We start from the raw sequence: 19,497 nt of genomic DNA, 5'->3' as shown, positions 1-19,497 counted from the left end.
CCATTGACGTTTCATTTAGTTTCATGTTTCTTAAGACCATGGCAAAAATCACTTGTAATGTTGTATAACTAGCAAATATGCCCGTGCGACACGCACGTATTTACGAAAAATATTTCAAATACAATGGAAATATTAATTAAATTCTCGATATATCAGTTCATATATATCATAGACATTTCTTTAAATATAGAAATATTAAAGATATGAAGGCACGCCGAATCGGCGGCCTTCCAGGATGTTCACGTCAGTTTTTTTAATTTAGTGCGTTAGATCGAGATTCCACGGCTCACATGAAACGCGTCTCAGCCGGCCAGGTGAGGCAGTAGCAGGTGACATGCATGGCCGGTGCCTAACGCGTACATGCATACTGCTGGGACCGTCCTCGCTTTGCATGCATGCATCACTTCGGTTTGTGTGCACCATGGCCCCATCGGGTCGACACGCATGTGAGTACACGTCCATGAATGCTGCTGGGGCCTGGCTTCCTTACGTGCACCGCGGCTGAGTTTTCCCCCTCCGCCTCCTTTGTCCCTCTCTCTCTGCTCTTGACCTCCTCTCTCTCTTTGCCTCTCTCTCCACGCGGGTGGTGCCTCTCTCTCTTCCTCTCCCTCTCTCTCCAGATCTACGGCCGCATCGGTCGGCCTCCGGCGCACCGGCGTGGCCAGGCCCCGGCGGTGGGCGCAGCCGCCGCCTCCCTTCCCCCCGCTGCGCGCATCGCTCTCTCGCGCTTGCTCTAGATACGCCCGCGGGTGGCCGAGGTTGCCACCGCGCGCCGCTGCTTTGCGCCGTGCCGTCGCCTTGGTTGGCCGCACTCACCCCTGGGCCATCGCTGTGGGTGCCTGCTCGCTCCTGCGTGCCGCACGGGCCACAGCCCCCGCCGTGGTCACGCGGCTCGGTTGCGTCGCCGACCCCCTCCTTCCTCGGAGCGGGGCCCTGGACGGAGGACGTCCGGCTCTGGGACTGCCGCTGCGGTGGCCGTCGGGGGCGGCACGAGGGACCACGCTACGGTGATGGCGAGGACCGTGCTGGTCGTACTGGAGGCTTGCACCCTTATGCTTGCAGGTACCTCCTCCTAGGCGCGCCGATGATGGCCGATGGCGCGTGTGCAGACGCACGAGTGCCGGGCGTGGTCAACGACGCCAGCAATCGCCAGGAGGTTGCCTTCCCAAACGCCGAGATGGCCTGGCGCGGGTACGTTGTCGTGGCAAAGCTTGGGGCGCTGGCTCCTACCGTCCCGACTCGACGCCTCGCTTCTGCGTCTCCGCGAGCGGGGATTCGCTTCGCCCGGCCGGCGGACGCCCCACGCAGCCACGCCCGACGCCCGGTCGGCGGCCGCCCGCCTCGGCGCCTCCGCGTCCGACCAGGCGCCCCTGCCGCAGCCGGACCGCTACTCGCGGGACGCGGACGGGAACGCGGACGCGCTTCGGTCTCTGCCTGCGCTGTCTGCCAGCTCCGACACCGGAGCCTGCAGAGGCCGACCGCCACCGCCTCGCCACCCCCTCTCTTGCGAGTGCCAACTGCTGAGCAGACCTGGTGAGCACCTCTCTCGCCCCCGATCTCCGTCCAAGTTTCTAGGTGCCCAGTCCGGATCTCTCTGTTTCTCTGACGCGGCGGGTTCGTGCTCGATTCTGGTGCCTCGGATCCGCTGCGCGACAGCCTTTCGCTTCCCACCACCTCGCGGATCCCGCCGCGGCGGCTTTTCGCGCAGGATCTCGGAGCTCTGTTCTATCTGTCCTTCTGCTTGGATCTGCTGGGAAACCGTTGTCGGATGGGTGTTGTTCGGAGCATGCCTGCTGGCTTGATCCGTTGGTTCCTATAGAACGCTGGACCTGTGCGGGGTTGGAATGATCTGGACTTGTGCCTGCATGGCTTTGATCCATGCGATTTGCACTCGCATTCATCAGCTTTTGCTAATTGTTACCGGATCTCGCTGATTCAGTTACTGGCTTAGAAGATAACAGTGCTCTCTGTTTTCCTAGCTCGTGCATAATAGTGGATATGGTTTTTTGGTCTCTCCATGATTACTCCATTCGAGATAATGTTCACATGAAAATTGTTGTGGCATCATTTAATGCATATGGTTGGGTTGGTTCGACATTCATTAAATCCCAACCCATCATATGTTGAGATTCATGGAATTCATTTCCATCCTGGTTCAGGCTTGAGTGGATCGTGTGTTTCCAAAATGGGATGAGGGGCAGAGTATTTTGATTTTGTAGTTGATACCCTTGGCTTATAGACGTAGTTGGTGTCTTCGATTCATAGAGGTGGAAATTATGCTGCAAGTTATTTAGATTTCACATCGACCTTTTGTTGATTGCATATGATGGCACCACTCTGAAAATTCTGTGGCACGCCTCAAATTGCTTGAGGTGTGATCTGAGTATTTTGTACTAGTGTGTATGGATCTCCAGAGTGGTATACAATTATACAATATCCATTCTAAATTTTATCAATTTAATGTTTTCACACAATACTGATTGTCTTTATATGGTTGTATCTTTGTTGTTACTTTTTACACATTATTAAGTAGGAAAACATTAAAATAACACATTTTATTATTACTGGTATAGATCAAGGAATTATCCTCCAGTCAAGGCAGCTATGTCCATTATATCTGTCTGTGTAGCTTGAACAGTGTAACTCCTGGTGTTTATACACATGCATTGTTTTCTTTGATGCTGGGCATAGCATTTGTTCCTAGTTAGCTAGCCTTCCCTTGATGGGAATTAATCAAGGAAAAAATGTATGAATGGTCACTGATTGCAGATGCAAGTGATTTTGTCATCAGATACTTTGTTACTTTAATACTTGGTTCCATCTGTAGCATAGTACAATTCATTCTGGCTTTTTCTTATAATTAATCTTCTGTTAATATTACCAGGTTACTGTATTCCAGCAGCCTCATTATCTGCAGACCTTTGTCCAATCAACATTCAATGCCCTTCCTGCGGACCAAGTTAAAGGTAACCTGCTTATCGGATAAATACCAGTCCTGTTTCAGACAAGGTTTTCAGGATACCGCAAGATTTTAGTAAATTATTATTGAGCAGTTTTCATGTATACATAGAAATTGTAAATGGGAAATGTAGTTGCCGTCGCCAAAATTTTCATGATCTCCATTGTTCTCTCTCTGCAGTTGTTGCTCATTAGTCATGTCTTCTTTCCTTTCTTATAGGTGCAACCATTGTTGTCTCTGGTGATGGCCGCTATTTCTCAAAAGATGCTATTCAGGTGATTTAGAATACTATCCATCTCCCTTATATATTTTCCAACCCCATTTTGCAATTTGTATACTGTTTGATTATAGCTACTGTAGACTTCAGATTCCGATACAGATCTAGTCTTAGTATTGTCTTCTCTCTGAGGCCGAGTTTTTTTAATAGACTTGGTTTTCATCACCTAAATAGAATCCCATTGCTTTTGCTTGTTACAGATCATAACAAAAAATGGCTGCTGCCAATGGAGTAAGACGTGTTTGGGTTGGACTAAACAGTCTCATGTCTACTCCTGCTGTATCTGCTGTCATCCGTGAAAGAGTTGGTGCAGATGTAAGTTTGATTTCTTAATAAAGGACAATGTTTAGCAGTATGAACATTTACTTGTTACTCCTTTATACGGTCTAATGACTAATGAATAACCTGACTATTGGTTTATAAACACATGGTAAATAGGGATCAAAGGCTACTGGTGCCTTCATCTTGACTAGCGAGCCATAACCCAGGTGGTCCTACGGAGGTACCAACTTCACTGCTAGTATCTCTGTTGCAACACAAGTGCCACTCGTGCTCTATGTTATTGAATACATCGCATTGAACTTTCCAGGACTTGGGTATCAAATACAATATGGGAAATGGTGGACCAGCCCCTGAATCCGTTACTGACAAGATTTTCTCTAATACAACGACAATCTCTGAATACCTCATCTCTGAAGACCTTCCAGATGTATGATTCAGTGCCAGCCTGCTAAGTATTTTCTCACTGTTCCTTTTGACAGGTTAGTGGACTATTTATTTTCTCCTACTTTACTACTGCAGGTTGATATTTCTGTTGTCGGTCTCACCAGCTTCAGTGGACCCGATGTCCCCTTTGATGTGGATGTCTTTGATTCTAGTGTACATTACATAAAGTTAATGAAGTAAGTAGCTTGTTCTTTCGTGTTTTCTTTCATTGAAGTGAGAATATCTGTGCTTTATATCATTACATGTTACCTGGATCATGTTGTGTAACAAGGGAATCTAATGATTTAATTAACGCCATCATTTCCGGACAATTTTTGACTTTGAAGCAATAAAAAAGCTGCTGACTTCCCCAAAGTTTACATTCTGGTATTCATCTATGACTGCAACCATGTCACCATTGCCGTAATAATATTACTGTAACACATCTGAGATCTTGCTGTGCTCTTTTAGTTATGATGCGCTCCATGGTGTTGCTGGAGCTTATGCCAAACACATCTTTGTGGAAGAGCTTGGTGCTGATGAAAGCTCGCTGTTGAATTGTGTCCCGAAAGTAATGAGCTCTTCTATTGTCACAAATTTCTACTTAAAATGTGGCTTGGTATTAATTCATCACTTATGTTTTTGCAGGAGGACTTTGGAGGTGGTCATCCGGATCCTAACCTCACCTATGCAAAAGAGTTGGTTGAACGGATGGATCTTGGAAAGTCATCCTCAAATGTTGAGCCCCCTGAATTTGGCGCTGCAGCTGATGGAGATGCTGATCGCAACATGATTCTGGGTAAAAGGTATGATATGTTCGAATATCTCACTATGTAGAAAATTTGTTTTGGATTCTAGAAAAGCACAAGGAATTCATGGTACTCCCCCTTTGCCTTGTTATAGATTCTTTGTGGCACCATCGGACTCTGTTGCCATTATCGCGGCCAATGCTGTCCAATCAATTCCTTACTTTGCTTCTGGCCTCAAGGGAGTTGCCAGGTGAAAAGCTCTCCTCCATACTGTGCTGCTAATATAACATCTAGATATATTGTTACTGTAAATTTAACAGACTAGGTTTTACAAAAACTGACTGTGCTAAGTGTTGCAATTTTTACTTGATTGATTGCAACCATAATATACTTCTTGATTTCATGAGGAATGAAGCAGAGCCAGTTCTTTACTACTTGACGTGTCTGCTTGACATTTTGTGTTCAGCCATGAGCAGCAAATTCTCAACACCAATGTTGTCTTAGACTTTTAAAACTTGCTCTTTATTAGAATCCCATCCTTGTGACATTCTCTAAGTGATTAGTAGTTCCTCATGTCTGGTAACAACTCGCACTCTTGCTGTCTTGCAGGGACTTGCACTATGTATGCAGAAGAAACTTGAAGGCCCTACTGTTTTTGAAATGCTTGAGAATGCTTTGCAGCTTGCAACTTCAGAGAAAAGGGTCCCGGAAGAGCGCAACATAAAGCTTTTGATCGCACAAATGCATGTTGTCATGGTAACATTTATTCAAATAGGATGGAAATCTGAGACCATGACAAGTTTTTGGTGTCTAAATGCAAGTTTTGATGGCACAGGGTCAGTTGGATGTTGCATCTGAGAAACTACAAAATCTTATAAATGAGGATCCTCGAGATTTTCGGTCTCATCTTTGCCAGGTACTCTTTGTTATTTTGCTGAGTTTGATTTGTTCTGAAGTACCTTCGTTTTGACTTTGAATGTGCATCTTGTCTGTCTATGGTGTTGGTTCTGCAGGGCATTGTGTATGCACTTTTAGACAGAAAAGAAGACGCAGATAAGCAGTTTGATATTTACAGAAGCCTTGTGCCGGATAAATTCCCATATAAGAGTTTTATCAGTGATGTTATACTAGCGGCTAGAATGGAGTCACATGATCGGCTACAAAAGGAATTTGAATCTGAGTTTCAAACGAAGAAATGATACATTAAGATTTCAATTGATGAGGCCCACATACTCCTGGTAGGATAAATAGTTGCATAGTGATGTGCACTGAAACACACCGGCCTTATAAATGAAATACAACACAGTAAAGCATAGTGAAAAGAGGTTTCTCCTATCAGGCTATCACCAATTTTCCTCATTTCCTCTCCCTCTCAGTCTCTGCAGACATTTCTCAGTAAAATATAATATAGCGAAGAGCAAACTCTGCTTGAAGTTAAAAAGCTGTAGTAGCCAACCAGATGGATTGAGTTGTTGCTGTACAAATGTAGAAATTGTAAAGCTTATGTTTCGTTCCTTCTTTTTGTACTATCAGCATAATGGTGAAATTGTAAAGCTTATGTTGCTGTCAGTCATGGAGCGCAAGATGCGGTCTAGCGGCATGGAGCGCCTCATCTGGGCGCGCACCCACCACCACGTCAAGGACTCGGAGAAGCACGTGCTCGCGCGTAAGGCGCTTATGCAGCGCGTCCGGTCCTAGGATCTCGGCAAGAAGCTCCGCGAGATCCTCATCAAGAAGATCAGGTCAGGGCCACCCTCCCATCGAGACTCCCCTCCCATCTCCACCAATACCTGTACCTGTTAGCGCAACGCTTCTGTAGTTCTGTGTGCTTGTGCTTGCCATCTCTTGCCGGTTGATTTGTTGATCAGACATTAGTGGGTTGCGGTGACGAATTGGAATGTGTCCTATTGCGATCGCCAAGTGCTCGACGAAATGCCTGGTGAAGTTCTATTTACCACGCTTAGTGGAATTGAGTGGGTTTGCGGATTGAGTTGCGCTGAGGAGAATTTTGACTTCTGAGCGCAGTTTCCACGCTGGTCCAGGGGGCTGGATTGGAAGGCTTGTGTGAGCTGAGAATCCATAGTTCAGATGGAATACTTTCATTTGCACCCAACTCATCCTTAGCTCACTTAGACATCCACTAAACAGGTGCGCTGTATGGTAGTACCAGGATGTTGAACATGCTACAAATTTAGGAGCCTTTTGGTAGATATTTTCATGGCATGTGGTGATCCAACTTATTAGGTTGCACAGGTTTGTGTCACTAATTTGATATTGCATCTTTATCATATTTGTTGCAAATTTGGCACTCCATCCTTTTTATATACCTTTGGTATTATATCTAGCTGATTTAGGCTTGATTCTTTTAATCCCTTTTTATTAGGTTATATGATCGCTAGAATTTGAGCTCCATTAGCAAAGTTCTGGGTAATCTCTTTTCTTGTCTGTTAAAAAATGCCTAATAAGGTGAAATTTTTATAAATAGTAGAGTGCCTGCACACACTGCCCTCAGATCAGAGATTTATAAATTCCATGTGTTCACAATCAGAAGTGGAGAAAATAGCTAACCTATGACCCGAGTGTATGATCCAATAATGAATTCAATATTTTTTGTGACCCTACTGAACATAAGAGTCTAACTGGTTGGTTTAGCTCCTTATGAATATCAAAGTAATTCATAAGTTACAAATTACTTGATCTGAAATTAGCTCCATACATGTCACATTGATTAAGAGAGTTGTCTCCTTTTCAGATAGTAATAGAGTTATCCCGTGAGAAGTGTTATATTTCATCTTAAGTGTTATATTAATTCTAAAGACTTCTGTACCTTTTTCTCGCTGAATTTGTCTAGTGAGTAGTGAATGTAGATGCATATGCCAATGAACTTTCTTGGTGCCTCAATACATTTATGTAAAATATTGCATTTCCTGATGTCATGTATTTTCAGCATATATTCCTATACACAGTTCATACTACCTTGCAAGTTGCATTGCCCATATACTATCTGAGTTCTGATAGGCAGCCAGTAGCCCACTATTTTTTAGTCTAACCTGCTAGAATGTTCTTGATGAATTGACCAGTTGCAAGTAGCTTACAAATCCAAGAACTAATAAAAAGGCGCACACTGAAATGTAGAATAGCATCCCAGAGTTTCCCCTTTTGTTTATTTTATAATCATGAAAATATGTTACTAATTTACAAGTGAACATTCATTGCACAGAAGAATTGTCCGCATTATACAGTAGCATTTGTATATAGTGTGATACAATAGCATTTTATCTTAGGTCTGACCTGTGTGGGTTGTGATCATAGCTGTGGTCTCATATTTGATTAGTTATCATGGTTATTATTGGTTATGACCACGTTGCCACATTCTGATCCATCATTTAGGTGCCTGAGAATGTGGTGCAAATAGCCACTGTTGGTGATATGTCAATACAACACTAATCTTTTGGAACTATGTTGCTATTTACCTTTTATTTACTATTTTTGCTTCATCAGCAAACTAATACGGTATAGGCGGTTGGTGTGTACCTTCATTGTTTGCATGAACCGTTCTCTTTATTCATTGGGAAATGATTTGCTCTATGCAGGGGCCAGTGAGGGCATCAGGACATTGGCCGTTTACCGGTAGCATTTGTGTGTGGTTGCTCCGTTTTGAGCTAAGCGTTTAGTGATGTGGGATACTTCATTGATGGATCTGTAGTGCAGTTTGAGAATAACCTTGAGCAAAAAAGCTTTTGCTATATTGCATGGACGACAGATTGATGATAAAACTATTGTTTTTTTATTGTACAACTTAGTATCTATGTGGATTTAATTGCTGTTGGTGCTTGACTTATGTGCGTGCAAATGCTGTATGAACAAAGTGTGGCAATGCTTAAACCATGGTACACGAGATGACTGGAAGAAAACAGAAATGAAAAATCTCATTTCTGAAAAATGTTTTACACAAGTGATATCGTTTACAGGTTACGACAAGTACACAAGTGAAAAATGTTTTACACAAGTGTGAGCAATGCTTAAACCATGGGAATCATCTCAATACATGTTCCTATGCTCATTCCAAGCTTATCTAACTTTGCAAACTTCCCCTCCTCTACCTGTATCTTGTCTTCCTATTCCATCTTTTTCCAAATCTCTCTCTTTAAAAAAAACAAGTCAGGCAGGAGAGAGTTGCCGATTATATTAAAAAGTAGATGAAGCCCAGACTCAAAATAAACATATACAACTTCGGACAGTTGGATTGAGACATCAATACGCACCGAAACCCCAGCTCAAGGAAAGAGAAAAAGAAAAAAACACTGGTTGGTCGGAAAAGAGACATTGACACTAGCCTTTTGTAATGGTGGAGCGGTCATTGGTCCTAGCGCAGTCCACTATTTAGTCTGGCGCGGAGACCAATAAAAGGAGAGCGGCTAGGATTTTTACACGCACGAAACGAGCAGTGTCCGAAGCCATTCCCTAAGGTATCCAGAAATTTACTAAGTGAGTTTGAAAGCACTGGACATCTTCACCTACGCAGGGTGGGTCGACAGCAGGTGGACACATTTGATGCCTCCTCTTCATGTTATCATCAGATAAAAACAAGTCGGACAGGTGGACACATTTAATGCCTCTCCTCCTTACCATCAAATAGAAATAATTCACCGACCATGCAGGACCATTTGTACTTACACATGCATCCATGCATCTAAGACACGGCTTGGATTGTGTGCACGTTGCTCCCGAGATGGTCGGTAGTTGGGGTTAGGTCGCCATAACTATAGCTACCATAATTGCATCTGCATGCATGCTTGCCCGCACTCTTTTTTGGGCTATTGTCGGAACCTTGGCTTGCAACCGTATTAGTCATTAATGGCCTTGGACATCGCTCACCTCGAACGCATAGGACGTGCATTCATGCATATCCTGTTTGTGCATTACTTGTGCCGTATTGCTGGCAGATACGCCATCCATAGGTGTCACGCGTGTCGTAGTGTGCATGGCCTACTCATTCTTAGTTACAGAGTTAGGTCTGCACTGTGGCTTTGTGCTCCGCGTTCGCCCATGAGTCACGTCAGCAGTGACCCACGTCTCCTCATACCCCTTTTCTGCGCTCTTGTCGGACCCTTGCCCTGCAGTCGTACTACTCAGTAATGGTACCGCACGCCACTCGCCTCGAACGCGCAGGATTTGGTCGATTCGTTCGTAGTGATCCCGCGCAGAAACCCTAGTGAACCGCGCTAGGACCACAGACCGCTCCGCCTTTATAAGCAGAGCCTGGCTTAGCCATTGGTATCACCGCTCGGCGCACTTTAGCTCGCTTAGGTTTTCCCTTTGAGCAAGCTTTTTGCTCAGGCCCTTCTTTGTAGCCACCGCCAGAAATGGCAGGAGCCTGGGTTAGTAGTTACTGCCTGAACGTTGAGGGTTTTCCTAGAATCCTGCATGCCACCCTACAAAAGCTCGGAGTCAAAGATCGTCCCGAGTATGAGGGCCGTGAGTATGAGAAGCATGGCACCGATCGGTGTGAGGTTACCGTCTACATTGGGAAGAGTGAAGAGTTCCCCGACATCACCGAAGCCTGGAGTGTGACCGCAACCGGGTTTAGCTTCACCGACACCTACCAGGTTGTGGCCCGCAAAGCCTTGCGGTACCTTTGCCAGCTCTATGAAGAGCCCATTGCCCGTACCCCCATGAGGTTCTTTCCACCCTTGGATAGGAATCGGCAAGCATGGACGGCTCGCATGGAGGCTTTGCAAGGGCGGGATGCGCAAGAAGATAGTCCTACCATGGTGCACTTGACCACGTACCTGCTTGCTCTGGATGAGCAGTATGACCGGCAAGCCTTGGAGCTAAGGGCGTGCCTCCGGCGCGCCGAAGAAGCCGAGATCTTCACTCGGATGCTCCAGGTGCAGCTCGCCGAAGCGCATGCCAGTGCTGCAGCTGCTGAGAGCCGGGAGACTGCCATGTCAGAAGCTCTGAAGGAGGCCGAAGATCGGCATGTTCATCAGCTGGGTGAGGCCTATCTGTTCACTAGGGCCAAGCGGAGGACGCTGGTTGATGAAAGGCAGGATGCCCCGATCTTGGAGGGGATCCCTATCCACCCTCCTGAAAGAAGGAGAACCGGTGATGCAGAACCGCCAGCACCTCCACCTTCGGAAGTGTTAGAAGTAGAACCCTTGGTTTCTCTCACTCAGCCATTGCCACGAGAAGATGCAGATCCATAGACAGGGCGGTAGAAGAATCCGCCGAGCACAGGAATAAAGATGCGTGGTTCCAAGGTAGATTAGTTGCTTTGGGATGCTGTACCCGTAGTAGTAGTGCTTTTCGTCGCTGTCCTCCTATATTGTACTCTTGCCGTTGTTGTCGTTCGTAGTTGTTGGATGCGTGTTGTAGTTTCGCCTAAGGGGAGTGGATCCTAATTCACTTTTTGGTAAACCCTACTTGTGTTGTAGTTTTTGCTATTTCCACCTATAATGTAATTCTACCCAATATTGTGCTTTAAATCTAAGTGTGTTAGTTGCTTGAGCCCAACTCCATCAAATACTTCTTTCCACTAACATGTCATTGATTTGCTGGCCTAGAATAAGCACCATGTAACGACAACCAACCTCTATGTTCGTTTACAATATTGAGACCAACCTTCCGTACCAACACGATGAGAAAACATATTAGACATACGAGCCATATTTCTCAAAATTTTTCCTATACCAAGCACATCAGCCGCAGCGAAGCGCGGGCAGCATTAAAATCAAGCCTATGAAGAAAAGAAGGTAGACTATGAATCATATCTCCTTCCTAGTTGCAGCTTTATGGTTACAGTACAAGCTTTTTTATGAAACATGTCCTTACTTACTGCATTGAACCTGGACTTGCTTATTTCTCTAAACTCCGAGTTATCTAAGTTACCTGCTTATGTACATTAGCTGCTATTAACTATCCTCTAACTGAACCTGTACTTGTTCTCATAGTTAACTGCTTATGTGCATTGACTTGCTTGTGTTTTCATATGCCGGAAAAGAACCATGCAGGAAAATTGTTGTCCACCAGTTGATAAGTAATAGATGATTGGGTTTGTTGCTCTATAATACTTAGCCATTTTAAATTTGGACAATGAAATTGTTGTCCACCAGTTCATAAGTAATAGATGATTTAGTTTGTTCCTCTATAATACATAGTGATTTTAAATTTGGTTGAGTAACAGCTATGTCCACATCTAATAGGATTCACATTTAATAAAAGTGCCAATATTTTCCTTCAGTTGAACAGATTTAGAGCTATTTCATTGCAGGCAATATTTGTTGGATGGTTGACAGAATCGCACTGGAGAAGGTATATGCTCTTAACTCTACTCTTATGTTGGACTACTTTCTTACTGTCAATACAACTTGTTTAAATATGTTAATTTGCAATCCCATTACATAATTAGGACAATAGCCCCGCCGGCGGCGGCGGCGGCTAGGGTTAGGGTTTCGGGCAACAGTGAGCTAGCACATCTTCTTTTTCTCCTATTGTTTTTATTCTGCCATTTGCTTACATTAATTAATTTCTGGGTAGTAGTATCTTGTGTAAATACAGTTGAATTATTTCCCTGGTGGTATAAAGTACCTAGCAGAGTGTATTCATATATTTAGGCAATTACGCTTCCTTTCTTCTCAAAGTATTTGGGACATTGATGTGATTCTAGGACCAGTGATTCAGACCATAAAAAAAGGATACTCTGTAGATATAACTTGCTGGTGACCTGGTGTAGTTGCAAATAAACATGTACATTGTCTTCAGTTTCAACTTTCAATCAATTGCACAACTGAATCGCCTTTCAGAAGCATAGTGAATATGTTGGTGACATAGTGAAACCTTTTTTTTGTAACTAGGATTCAGTTTTACATTAGATTCACCCAGATTCTTGTGGTACGCAATCTTTCCTCGCATCCTTTTGCCTCGTTATTGCCTCATTAGAGGGGATCCTAAAAAACAGATGGAATAGTTGAACTTGGGTGTGCTTCAGCTTAGGTACAGTGATGAACACGTACAGTTTGGTTATCCTGTGCTTTTGGATCTTGCATCTTTTTTAACCACTGTGCTTACTACCAGTTTCCTAATAGAGTACTTACTAAATCTTAAAGGACTCATCGCTTCAATCTGAAGGCATTTTCAACCTGAAGGACACAGCCAGATGGGATGCTTGGAAGGTTATTATAGGTTTGTTCAGATTTATTCCGGATGTGCTATTTTCCCCTCTGACCAAACTCTGAATTGACGCTTATACATCGTTGCAACTTTTGCACCTGAACAAGGAAATCCAAGGAGGATGCGACGACTGATTACATCACCAAATGTACTTCATGTGTAAAATTGTTGGAGCAATTAAGTAGCGTACAGGTAGCTTGCAGCACCATGACTATGTCATCATATTTTTACTGTCTTGCATATTATCTGCCTGTGAGATCAATGAAGTTGGTCTCGTAGCTTGCACCACCATGACTATTTCATCATATTTGTACTGTCTTGCATATTATCTGCCTTTGAGATCAATGAAGTGGGTTTGGTTGAGAAGAGTGCTGTCTCATGTGGCTTCTTAATGAAACTTTTCAAGGCATTTTGGATTTCATAGTTTTTCCAGTCAGCCCCTACTGAAGGTAACAGATACTCTGTCCTCTGTTTTGATCTTCTCGATCTACTTTGCCAAATTTCAGATCATTTGAAGTCAGTGCAAGGTTGAACTTTTGTTTATCTAAGAGATGTCAAACACTAAGAGCAAGGATGATTTTTTTCCATGTATCGTTCTTTCCAGTTTTGGGCTGAAATGGGATGAAATTGTGTCTTAAAGGTAACAAGAGTGTATCCTTACTGTTTGTAATGGTTTTGGCTTGAAAATAACTACAAATAATGATGCACCGGACAAGAAATTTTGGAACCTTGAAACCTCTTTTTTGTCTTGACAGTGATAAATTAAATTTTTTAGACACTGAAATGGCCACATGGTGCCTTTCTTATTCGTTGATTTAACAGCTCCAATTTTGAAGCATCTTATATTGTTTCCTTTCTTTTTTAGACAAGAGGTCTCCCCTGCTTTTATATTTCAAAAAGCAAATAACGGTTCTGTATTGTTTCCTTTCTTTCAACCAAACTATGTACCTAATTCAGGTTGGCTCCTTGCGATTGGAACCATTTTCAGGATACCTTGGTCAATAATGTTTGGTGAGCTTTCTGCATATTCAGGGAAAATTTATTACTTTGGTTGCCTTTCACAACTTCGCTTTGCTTATATATCAACATCTTTTCTTTTGGAAAAAAAAAGTTTTAGACTCCAGTTCAAGCCTCTGAGGTAATGGAGCGCTGCTGATGACAAGGGGTGGTGGGAGTGGATCCAGCGATGGAGCGCTGCTGATGACGAGCTACTGAATTGAGCAAAGGAAGGATCAACAATGCAGTGAAGGATGTGAGGAGGAAGGGAAAATGATGACTCTGCAATCAAGATGTAACGATAGTACATTTTCCCACCAGTTCAGCCCATTAGCATGCCCGTTTTTCTCCTTATCCTGGAGTTAGCATGCATGTGCATTGAAGGCTCTGTTTCTAAAATAGTGTGATACAGAATTAATTTTTAATTCTGCCAGGATCTGAGATGCACGACATGAAGGCTCTATTTCTGAATAGTGTGATACTGCTCTATAAAAAGAAATATATGCCACCATTAAAAAGGTAGTATGATACTCCTGCTACTTCAATTGTCATTTGATTTCTAGAACCAAATAGCATCTGATGTTGTATTCTCTTGGATCAACTTAAATCCTCTTATAATTCTGTTAGATAGATGGTAGGTAAGTTCTTGGGATATTATATTTCTTTAAGCCTATGTTGGTCTTCACATGTGATCTCCTTGGTGCCCAGATATCTGCCTAGAATTGTAACGAAGTGTTTTTGACAAATGAAAATGCTTTGTTATAGATGTGACCACTAATGTTGGAAAATGTTATTGTTCATATTTTGATCAGGTGAGATGGACTTCCTTTTTACCTTTTCTTTTTACGTGAATCATAAATATATCTCATTTAATTTTCTGTGAGTCATAAATATATCTCAGTGATGCTTAACAACTTGGCATATATGCCTTTTGGTTATTTGATTTGTATGATTATATGTTGCCGTAGCATTAGCACATTCATTATTTGTGGAGACTTTTCCCTGTGTGCCATTATAAAAGATCGCAATCCCCTGTGTGCCCCTGGAAAAATTCAGCGGTCTTCAGCGCCACTACTCCAACTTTTTTGGGTCCTCCATGCCACTTCCGTCAGTTCAGGCTCTAACGCCGTCAAACTGCAGGTGTAAAAAGACGAAAATACCCTTAAGTTCAAATATGTTATTAATTTTTTTTGAGCATCTTAACGACTTCAAATGAAAAAACTCAAAACTAGAAAGTTGTAGATCTCGTCGAGATCTATAATTTTCATATAAAAATTATTTTCATTTAATTTCGCAAAAAAACTATGATGATTTTTCTAAGATATATTAATCATATCAAATCATATTTTTTTGCGGAATTAAATGAAAATAATTTTTATATGAAAATTATAGATCTCAACGAGATCTACAACTTTCTAGTTTTGAGTTTTTTCATTTGAAGTCGTTAAGATGCTCAAAAAAAATTAATAACATATTTGAACTTAAGGGCATTTTCGTCTTTTCACACCTGTAGTTTGACGGCGTTATAGCCTGAACTGACGGAAGTGGCATGGAGGACCCGAAAAAGTTGAAGTAGTGGCGCTGAAGACCGCTGAATTTTTTCAGGGGCACAGAGGGGATTACGATCTTTTATAAGGGCACACAGGGAAAAGTCTCTTATTTGTGTGGAAGCCAAATTGGAAAATTCTAAAGGGAAACCAATTCGAACATACAAAAAAGTAAAAAAAACAAAAAAAAAGGATTAGATAAAATAATGTTGTGTCCATGATTTGGCGAGTTTGCCCATGAGTCCATGAGCCAAACAAGTCTATTTAGGGGCTGCAAAACTCTTATCCAATTATTTTACCTGTAGAAAACAAAGAGAGAACATCCAACCGTGCAACCCAAATGTTAAATGACTACTAGAATTGCTCAAAAAGAGTTGACCACTGCTCCCTCCAATCCAAATTATAGTTTATTTTGCTTTTTTCCTAAGTCAAACTTCTCTACCGGGAACAAATTTATTTTGCTTTTTTCCTAAGTCAAACTTCTCTACTGCTACAAATAGTTATGCATGCATAGGTTCATGCAGCGGGCGAGGTGATTGATGGCAGCGGGTGACTCTGGTCTGGTCTACCACACCATAGCACACCATGCATGCACCTGCAACTGGTCGGTGCAGAGGCGGACCAGACCATGCACCTCGGGGCGACGCGCGTGGGACTCCAGAGCACGCGTCGTGCACAGGCACGGGCGGCTGTCCGTGTTGGATCGGTTCTGGATCGTACCCGTAGAAAATCGAGTGCTCACCGCTCGAGAAACACTCGAGTATAGTGTAGAAGATGTGGGTATCAGGGTGTGGTATAGATAGACAACAGAGCAAAGCAAAGGGAGCCATGCCTAAACAGAGGTCACTAGCATCCTCATGGTTCAGATAATTCTGAAAAAATGTTGCGATCTCACTTCATACAAAGGTTGGCGCATATTGTGGACAAGGAAGGGAAGGAAAGAAGAACACCTAGGAAAAGTTAGCCTTGTATTAGGGAGTGCTTAGAAAAGCCTGAGTGGATGTCAAGGCCCAAGCACTGTGCCCAGCTTGACCACACTACGCACGTCGGGTCACTGTCACCGCGTGCCCCCCAGACGCCGTCGGTGTCGGGCCCGTTAGCACCTTGTCCTCGCATGGCCACGACATCATGCCGCACTCGCCGTCCTCGTGCGCTGTGCGCCTCTACTTTTCCCGTCCTCCGGTCCGCTTTTGATACTCGCCCTCGTCCCCGTACCGGACCCCCCCCTCCCTTCTTTCTTCTTTTGGGGACAAGGCCGCCCGCACGCCTCCTTCATCGAGCGAACCCTCTCTCCTCTCCTTTATCCCCCCTCCGCTCGCTTGCGCAGGAAGCACGCCATGGCCGGATGTATCCCCACAACGTGAACCAGCAGTGTATCCCATCCATGCCATCTCCACTTTCGGTGCGCTGCGCCCTATCTACGTTCGCCACTATAAGATGCCCTTGGTCCTTCCTCTTCTCCTTCATCCTCATCCCTCTCGAATCCGAAGCAGAGCTAAGAGATCCAGTCGTCATTGTGGAACTAGGTTCGTCTGACAGAGGTGATGGTGTAATCTGAGAAGAAAGGATCTGGTTTTCAAAGAAGTTCAAGTCTACCATTGGTTAGTTTGGTCTTAGGTTTAACGATGTTTTACTTCTCGGTCTCCTGTTTCTGGATCTGTTGGTCATACGCCATGTTTTGGATAATCATTATCTTGTTGTTTCTCCATTGCCCTCGTCTATCCCGACTTCTGGACTAAGCCTTGGTTATACTAGGTTGCTCTTAACCATGTAACTTTAAATCCCGGTGTAATTTAGTGTTCGACGCCGTGTAGTCTTTCGTGTGATTCCAGATTTACGAAATGTGTTGTAGTTTCGCCTAAGAAGAGTGGATCCAAATTCACTCTTTTGTAAACCCTCACGTTTCGCTTGGAGGAATTCTGGAGGAATTTGGATGAATCTGGAGGAATTTGTGAGAGAAAAACACTATTCTGGATGAAAAAAGAAGCGGATCAAGCTGGGTTTAAGGGCACGCGAACGGGGCCTTGTGTTGTAGTTTTTGCTCTTTCCACCTATAATGCAGTCCTAGCCAATGTTGTGCTTTGAATCTAAGTGCCTTAGTTACTTGAGCCCAACTCCATCAAATACTTCTTTCCACTAACATGTCATTGATTTGCTGGCCTACAATAGGCACTATGTAATGACAACCAACCTCTATGTTCGTTTACAACATTGTAATGAAAAAAATCATGTTATATTTCCTTCCCATATTTACCCGTTTAATGTACTAAATAGACCAACCTTTCGTACCAACGCGATGAGAAACATATTAAACATATGAGCCACATGTACCAAGCACATCACCCGCAGCGAAGCGCGGGCAACAATGGCTAGTAATATCTTTATAGATGGGTTCAAACTCAATGATAGGGCCACGCATATACTCAAACATGTTACACATTAATATTTTTTACATCGAGTTCAAATATATTTCACATTAATATTTTTGGCTCGTATAAATACGTTTTGCATTGATATTTTGGCTCCTATGGGCGTCGGAGTCCTTTTTGGCTTGTATTGGCGGTCAGAGTCCTCGAACATGATAATTTGGCTCGTATGGCCGTTGTAGTCTTACATCTCACGTGTGTTCAGATTTGTAGGTCTAGGAGGAATCTTGGTTGAGGAGCAGTCTTACATCTTACATGTAAGATCACAGATGACGGAGGGCTCGTATAGCACGACGTCTAGATCGAACAGTTATTATAGAGGGAGAACCTCGTAAAAAAACTCACTCTTTTATAGTGTGATGATATGGGCGTTGGAGTCTTACATCTCACGTGTGTTCAGATTTTTAGGTCTAGAAGGAATCTTAGTTGAGGAGGAGTATTACATCTTACATGTAAGATCACGGATTACGAAAGGCTCATATAGCGCGACGTCTAGATCGAATGGTTATTATAGAGGGAGAACCCCTTCAAAAAACTCGCTCTTTTATAGTGTGATTTACACTTCTATCTCTTTCTCGATCCCTTCTGTATCTATTGGAGTCTTTGTTTGTTGTTTTTCTATAATTTTTTTGATAGATCTAGGCCATTAGAAATCGGGATCTATAGAACAAATATGGTGGTTTTTAGCCCTTGAGAGTGAAAAATGTGAGTTTTAGAAACTTCATTTAGTAATACACTAACTTTTATTTAGGTACTTCATCAACCAATGTTTTTGTTGTTACTCAAGCTGACGGTCTGGCTTCCACTTCGTTGACCCTGCTTTCGTGATGCAAATCGAATTACTATTTTTTTATAAATTTTAATTTTGAATTTAGCCTATTTACTAATTATAATTTAGATGGTAATTTATTTAGGTTTAACATGTCAATCTATTAACCTTTCATAGTTTTCTTCAAATTTTGTGTAATTTAATTGTGTTTTACTTGGATTCCTTATCTAGGTATTTTTTTCCTTTCCAATTCATATGAAAATCAAATTGCTATTCCTTATCCACGCATTAAACCTGTTTCAAATAGCTTTTGATCCATGGCTATAAACCGTCAGTAAGATCATGTATTTATTTAGGTTTAATGCAGTTGTCGAACTTGTAGACTGTCACCTTCTTTGGTGGTGTGAACAAAGCAGAATCCACGGGCCTTTTGTTGGAATAGACTTAGTGGAACGCAAAGTTTATTTAGCGGGTCGCGCAACTGCTATCACGCAACGCGCGCAGCCCCTCTTTTCTTAAACTAGTATAGTGTCCGTGCTAATGGCACGGCAGCATTTTAGAGATGCACATCAAAACAACCAGATGTTCCTTAAACTTTGTGGTAGATCACTAGTAAGAGATTTAAAGGATCTCTGTGGTACTCGCCGCACAACTTTTGAAAACTACAACATACAGAAGTACTATTTGTTGCTAATTGAGTCATTTATGGAATTATACTAATTGCCTACAGTTATTAAAGTCAATTTTTATACAAAGGCAGCCATTCTGCTAGCACGAAAAAAATTTAAGTATTAAACTAAGCAGCACCTGTATAAATAAAAATAAAGTTATTATTTTCAAAACATGATCATGAGATATTAACAATTAAGATGTGACAAAAAGTCTTTCTCAACCATA

At 42.8% G+C, this 19,497-nt stretch overlaps 1 pseudogene; it reads left to right on the top strand.

The window, feature by feature from the left end:
• Positions 1–561: 561 nt before the first annotated feature.
• On the top strand, positions 562–8,601 carry LOC136494882 (phosphoglucomutase, cytoplasmic 2-like; annotated as a pseudogene).
• Positions 8,602–19,497: the final 10,896 nt, after the last annotated feature.

Source organism: Miscanthus floridulus, chromosome 11 (assembly GCF_019320115.1).
Source record: "Miscanthus floridulus cultivar M001 chromosome 11, ASM1932011v1, whole genome shotgun sequence".
Classification (NCBI taxonomy): Eukaryota; Viridiplantae; Streptophyta; class Magnoliopsida; order Poales; family Poaceae; genus Miscanthus; species Miscanthus floridulus.
The sequence above is the reverse complement of the archived record's forward strand: the minus strand, read 5'-3'. Positions and strand labels throughout refer to the sequence as shown.